Here is a 7451-nt window from a genome sequence, read left to right on the forward strand (position 1 = left end):
TTCCACACATGCAGAAATTGCCAGATGACGTCATCTTTGCCGTATGATACATCTTGGCTTGTCGCTTTCACAGTAGATATTTGTTAACACTCCTTAAAAGTCTGGAAGCGAACATTCTGGCAGTGAATGTCCTCGAAACAACCGAGCCACATATGTAAGGGAAGCAGAGTCGCTGCCAGGTAGTCAGTTTGAAAGCTACAATCGTCGCGGTAACTTGGAAGTGATAAAAACTGAGAAACTGCGATTATTGGTTCTTACCGCAGACTTCACTCAGTGTTGTGCTTAGTGATATTAGAAATACGCGGAGTGTGACCGTGTGTGTTTTACTGCTAAGTGTACTAGTGTTGCATTTATCAGTGCGAATAAAGTGTTTATTCGAGAATAATTGGCATCTAATTTACCTACATTGTAACAATATTAAGAGATGGATCGTTATGTAATAAGAAGAAGAAAAGTGGAAAAATTTGAAGATTCCGGTCGCCATTCAGCCGCAAGAACATCATCAGATGTACAGTTAGAGCCCAGCACTTCGTCGAAACTTCTATAAAAAAGTTCATCGACTGATTCCTTTAATCCCATTATTAGGATATATTAGCGTCAGGAAATATTAGTGATGATACACAAGCTTCTCACGGCTCCAAGGAAACCTGAAAAGCCGGCCGGTGTGGCCGAGCGGTTCTAGGCGCTTCAGTCTGGAACCGCGCGACCGTTACGGTCGCAGGTTCGAATCCTGCCTCGGGTATGGATGTGTGTGATGTCCTTAGATTAGTTAGGTTTAAGTAGTTCTAAGTTCTAGGGGACTAGTGACCTCAGATGTTAAGTCCCATAGTGCTCAGAGACATCTGAACCATTTTTGAAACCTGAAAACGCTTATATGTTTCCCACTTTCGAGCACAAGAGGGGACGGGCTGGAAACAGGCAAGTGCACGATAATCACTTTGAACAATATCCATCGCTGGTCTTCTCACAAGATAAAAAGGGACTTCTTTGCATTAACTGTTCAATTTTTGTCAATAATAAAATGGTTGGAGGAAAGAAATCCATTGTGGCCAAGTAACTTGTGACTGAGCCACTAAGTAAGTTTGCCAAACTTACTGGTAAAGATGGTGACCTTGAGATCCACTCTCAGCTCAAATACCACGTTGAAGCGTCAACAGATGCAACATTATTTTTGGCGACACGAGGCAACCGCGAACTTGAGGTCATAATTCAATTGTCAAGACAGAGAATAGATAGCATTAGGGAAAACAGAGACCATCTTGTACCTATAATAAAAACAATCATATTTCATGGAAGACAAAATATTTCTCTGAGGGAATAGACATAATGGGAGTCTATTAGAAAACGAAAATGATCGTGAAAGTATAATGGGTAACGAGGGAAACTTTAGAGCTCTTCTAAGATTGAGAATTGACGCCGGAGACTTGTAACTAAAATATCACCTTGAGACCACTAAAGCGAACGCTACTTACGTAAGTAAAACAACGTGTAACAAACTTACACTCCTGGAAATTGAAATAAGAACACCGTGAATTCATTGTCCCAGGAAGGGGAAACTTTATTGACACATTCCTGGGGTCAGATACATCACATGATCACACTGACAGAACCACAGGCACATAGACACAGGCAACAGAGCATGCACAATGTCGGCACTAGTACAGCGTATATCCACCTTTCGCAGCAATGCAGGCTGCTATTCTCCCATGGAGACGATCGTAGAGATGCTGGATGTAGTCCTGTGGAACGACTTGCCATGCCATTTCCACCTGGCGCCTCAGTTGGACCAGCGTTCGTGCTGGACGTGCAGACCGCGTGAGACGAATCTTCATCCAGTCCCAAACATGCTCAATGGGGGACAGATCCGGAGATCTTGCTGGCCAGGGTAGTTGACTTACACCTTCTAGAGCACGTTGGGTGGCACGGGATACATGCGGACGTGCATTGTCCTGTTGGAACAGCAAGTTCCCTTGCCGGTCTAGGAATGGTAGAACGATGGGTTCGATGACGGTTTGGATGTACCGTGCACTATTCAGTGTCCCCTCGACGATCACCAGTGGTGTACGGCCAGTGTAGGAGATCGCTCCCCACACCATGATGCCGGGTGTTGGCCCTGTGTGCCTCGGTCGTATGCAGTCCAGATTGTGGCGCTCACCTGCACGGCGCCAAACACGCATACGACCATCATTGGCACCAAGGCAGAAGCGACTCTCATCGCTGAAGACGACACGTCTCCATTCGTCCCTCCATTCACGCCTGTCGCGACACCACTGGAGGCGGGCTGCACGATGTTGGGGCGTGAGCGGAAGACGGCCTAACGGTGTGCGGGACCGTAGCCCAGCTTCATGGAGACGGTTGCGAATGGTCCTCGCCGATACCCCAGGAGCAACAGTGTCCCTAATTTGCTGGGAAGTGGCGGTGCGGTCCCCTACGGCACTGCGTAGGATCCTACGGTCTTGGCGTGCATCCGTGCGTCGCTGCGGTCCGGTCCCAGGTCGACGGGCACGTGCACCTTCCGCCGACCACTGGCGACATCATCGATGTACTGTGGAGACCTCACGCTCCACGTGTTGAGCAATTCGGCGGTACGTCCACCCGGCCTCCCGCATGCCCACTATACGCCCTCGCTCAAAGTCCGTCAACTGCACATACGGTTCACGTCCACGCTGTCGCGGCATGCTACCAGTGTTAAAGACTGCGATGGAGCTCCGTATGCCACGGCAAACTGGCTGACACTGACGGCGGCGGTGCACAAATGCTGCGCAGCTAGCGCCATTCGACGGCCAACACCGCGGTTCCTGGTGTGTCCGCTGTGCCGTGCGTGTGATCATTGCTTGTACAGCCCTCTCGCAGTGTCCGGAGCAAGTATGGTGGGTCTGACACACCGGTCTCAATGTGTTCTTTTTTCCATTTCCAGGAGTGTATTTCATGCAGTGAAACAGTTATGTTATCGAGAGCACTGGAGGAAGTCAAAGATTCTCGATATTACAGCATGATCTTCGAAGAGACTAAGGACATAGCGCACATCGCCCAACTGAGTTTAGCTACAAGATATGTTGATGGTGAGGGCAAATTACACGAAAGATTTTTGGGTTCCGTTGACATCCATAAAGATAATGATTGTAGTGGAAACATTGACAATGACCCTCAAGAGAGTCAAGACGAAGAGCGTAGCGTTACTGGTGAAGTATTAGGTATTAGGATTCTAAGGAGAATGGAAAGACTTTCTCTGTCACTGGAGATCTATGCGGGTATAGGCTGTGATGGTTTCTCAGTTAATATGTCGGAATTGAAAGGAGCTGTGGGTACAATAAAAAAGAAAGCTATCAGCGCGCAAGCATCATCGTGCTGAAGTCATTCGCTCAACCTCGTTGTCTCTCGCAGCTGCAAAGTTACAAGTGTGTGTAAGAAGCTCACCTGGTGCTATTAAAGAAATAGTATCGTTCTTTACAGCGCCTAGCAAGCGGTTTGCAACATTGAAGAGTCGCCTAGAACACCCGCTGCAGTCACATTGTCAAACGAAATGAGTTGAGCCGGCCGGTGTGGCCGTGCGGTTAAAGGCGCTTCAGTCTGGAACCGCGTGACCGCTACGGTCGCAGGTTCGAATCCTGCCTCGGGCATGGATGTGTGTGATGTCCTTAGGTTAGTTAGATTTAATTAGTTCTAAGTTCTAGGCGACTGATGACCTAAGAAGTTAAGTCGCATAGTGCTCAGAGCCATTTGAACCATTTTGAACCAAATGAGTTGAGCGACATGATGCTGTTAATCAATTCGCAACTGATCTTGGAACAGTTTGCAAAGTTCTTAAAGAAATACAGTGTTGGAGGGATAGAACAACGACTGCCAAAGCCAATATTCTCTTTCGAGCTCTCTCTAGTTGCCAGTTTATCATCACTCTGTTTACACTGAGTGACATTATGAGGATAACATATCCAGTCGGCAAAATCTTAAAACACCCTAACTTGGACGTCGCGATGGCAAAAGTAAAATCAGATTCGACGCTCAAGGTGTACAACGGCATGAGAGCTAATGCTGATAGCCACTTGGCTCGTACTGCTAAAGAGGCGAAGGCAGTTATGGAAGACTGTACTGAACAGATATTCGAATGTTGTGCGGGGGCAGTTGAATTTAGTGAAACTAAACTTCTAATTGTTGTTGTTTATAGGTCCCCTAACTCCGACTTCAGAGCGTTTTTGCTTAAGCTAGAGAGGGTTCTTGATTCACTTTGTAGGAAGTCCCAGAAATTAGTTATATGTGGTGACTTGAAAATTAATTTTGTGTATGATAGCGCAAGAAAAAGGATGTTGGTAGATCTCCTAAATTCATACGATCTGTTGCAGAGTGTGTTTTTTCCAACTAGGGTGCAGGGGAACAGTAGCACAGCCATGGACAATATTTTTATTCATTCTTCATTACTAGATGGGTGCATTGTGTTAGTAAATGCGTGAATGCTCTTTCAGACCATGATGCACGAATTTTAACACTAGAAGGCATTTTTACTCAAACAAATGTCATATTTAATCACAAACTATGTAGGAAAGTTAATCCAACAGCAATAGAGAGTTTTTTAAACCTTGTCAAGGAAGAAGAGTGGAAGGATGTTTATAGTGCCGATAACATAGATGATAAATAGAATGCTTTCCTTAACACAATTCTCATGCTCTTTGAGAGTTGCTTTCCATTAGAAAGCTCTAAACGGGGCACTAGCAGTAACAGGCAGCCCGGGTGGCTGTCTAGTGGGATAAGGATATCTTGTAGAACAAAGCGGGAATTATATCAAAATGTTAGAAGTAGTTACAATCAAGCTACAGTAGCCGATTACAAACAGTTTTGTAAGGTGCTTAAAAATGTTATTAGGGAGGCAAAGAGTATGTGGTATGCATATAGAATAGCTAATTCACAGGATAAAATGACAACCATATGGTCAGTTGTGAAGGAAGTGTCTGGTCAGCAGCACAAGGTCGACGATATAAAGTCAGTTCGCAGCAAAAATATTTCTGTTACTTGTAAATCAGATACATGTACAGTATTTAACAATCATTTTCTGAGCATTTCTGGTGAATTAAATAAAAATTTAGTTTCTACAGGGAATCATGTAACTTTCTTGGCAAATGCCTTTCCGAGATTGATGTCTGAAATACTCCTCTGTGATACAGACAAGAGGGAGATTGAGTGAATAATTAAATCACTGAAGACTAAGGACTCTCATGGTTATGATGGAGTGTCTAGCAGAATACTAAAGTGCAATGCTACACATGTTAGCCCTGTATTTAGCCATATTTGTAATTTTTCCTTTAGGAATGGTCAGTTTTCTGAGCGATTGAAGTACTCAGTAGTGAAGCCGCTTTATAAAAAGGAAAATAAATTTATCACATAGCTGCAAAGCATGAGCATTAGCTAGGGGTAACCATATTCCCTATTAACTGTTAAGATATTGTGTAAGAGTGATTCCGGTTTCCTTACACATACTTTCAAACGAGTATATACTGAATTAGAATGAAATGAACACCCTTAGCTGCTTACAGGCGTTGACATACGTCAACGGGGACAGGTGAAAATGTGTGCCCCGACCGGGACTCGAACCCGGGATCTCCTGCTTACATGGCAGACGCTCTATCCATCTGAGCCATCGAGGACACAGAGGATAGTGCGACTGCAGGGATTTATCTCTGGCACGCCTCCCGCGAAACCCACATTCTCAACGTATTGTCCCGCACTACATTCGTAGTGCCCCCACCCATTATACTCATTACTCGCGGCGCGTTGCCGATTCCCGTAAGAGTTCGGGCACTGTTTGTGCATTCGCACAGAAGAAGAAGACGGTCAAGTGGCCGGTGAGCCTTAACTATATACAGGGTGTTACAAAAAGGTACGGCCAAACTTTCAGGAAACATTCCTCACACACAAAGAAAGAAAATATGTTATGTGGACATGTGTCCGGAAACGCTTACTTTCCATGGTAGAGCTCATTTTATTACTTCTCTTCAAATCACATTAATCATGGAATGGAAACACACAGCAACAGAACGTACCAGCGTGACTTCAAACACTTTGTTACAGGAAATGTTCAAAATGTCCTCCGTTAGCGAGGATACATGCATCCAGCCTCCGTCGCATGGAATCCCTGATGCGCAGATGCAGCCCTGGAGAATGGCGTATTGTATCACAGCCGTCCACAATACCAGCACGAAGAGTCTCTACATTTGGTACCGGGGTTGCGTAGACAAGAGCTTTCAAATGCCCCCATAAATGAAAGTCAAGAGGGTTGAGGTCAGGAGAGCGTGGAGGCCATGGAATTGGTCCGCCTCTATCAATCCATCGGTCACCGAATCTGTTGTTGAGAAGCGTACGAACACTTCGACTGAAATGTGCAGGAGCTCCATCGTGCATGAACCACATGTTGTGTCGTACTTGTAAAGGCATATGTTCTAGCAGCACAGGTAGAGTATGCCGTATGAAATCATGATAACGTGCTCCATGGAGCTTAGGTGGAAGAACAAACTAAAATGAGCTCTAACATGGAAATTAAGCGTTTCCGGACACATGTCCACATAACATCTTTTCTTTATTTGTGTGTGAGGAATGTTTGCTGAAAGTTTGGCCGTACCTTTTTGTGGCACCCTGTATATAGAGTATATACAGTTTCAGAACTTCCTTGATGACATATTTTCGACACTATTGTATGGAAAATGACAAGTTACGGAACCTTATCATGTTCTGCAACTCTACTGTCTTTCTGTCCATCAAATGTGCTCTCTTCTCTTGCTTTTGCTTAACTTTCGGGGGTTAGTGTTCGCCAGTGTTGTATAGTAGGAAACTGCGAGGTCTGCAGCAGGAGCTGTGCATACTGATGCGCGCAGAGCTGCGGGGAATTCTCGAGGAGTCCTGTGAGCTTCCAGTGAGCGTGCGAGGTCGCGCTCCCCCTGCCGCCGCCGTGTCGCTATCAGCGCAACGTGTCGGCACGTTCTAGACGGACGTGGCGCCAGCCGATCAGCGGACGGACAATCAGGGGAGAGGCATCGGCGAGCGGCTGGCGAGCTTCCAGCAGCTGCGCGCGCCGGCGATTCCTCGAAAGGCGCTCCAGCAGTGTTCCGAGGCTCCAGCCCGCCGCTGCCCTTCTGTGAGGGCGTACCTTGACACTTTAGTCCACGTCCTTCGTAAGCCGCGTATTTTAACCTCGAAAATCCTAATAATAAGACACTCGGAAAGATTTCAGAAAATACGAACAATCAGATATGAGGTAGGAAGACCAAGAACGCGTGTCCAACTGCCAACGTCCATCCAACGGACCATACCTTCACAGCCTTTCTTTTGCTGCCGACGTGTTACAAGGTTATAAGGCGTGTGCTTCTACTTTATGCCGTGCTACCACACTGTCTGATCCGTTATTCCCTTGTCACTCAGCGCATTGTAAGATATTCAGCAACTACTGTTCGAGCTTGTATTTGACT

The 7451-nt window shown here is 46.0% G+C and overlaps 1 non-coding gene across 1 annotated transcript; it reads right to left on the reverse strand.

Moving 5' to 3' along the window:
• Positions 1-5562: 5562 nt before the first annotated feature.
• On the reverse strand, positions 5563-5636 carry Trnat-ugu. Its single transcript has one exon. It is a non-coding gene; the product is annotated as a tRNA-Thr (tRNA).
• Between the last annotated feature and the right edge of the window lie 1815 nt (positions 5637-7451).

Source organism: Schistocerca americana, chromosome 1 (genome assembly GCF_021461395.2).
Source record: "Schistocerca americana isolate TAMUIC-IGC-003095 chromosome 1, iqSchAmer2.1, whole genome shotgun sequence".
NCBI lineage: Eukaryota > Metazoa > Arthropoda > Insecta > Orthoptera > Acrididae > Schistocerca > Schistocerca americana.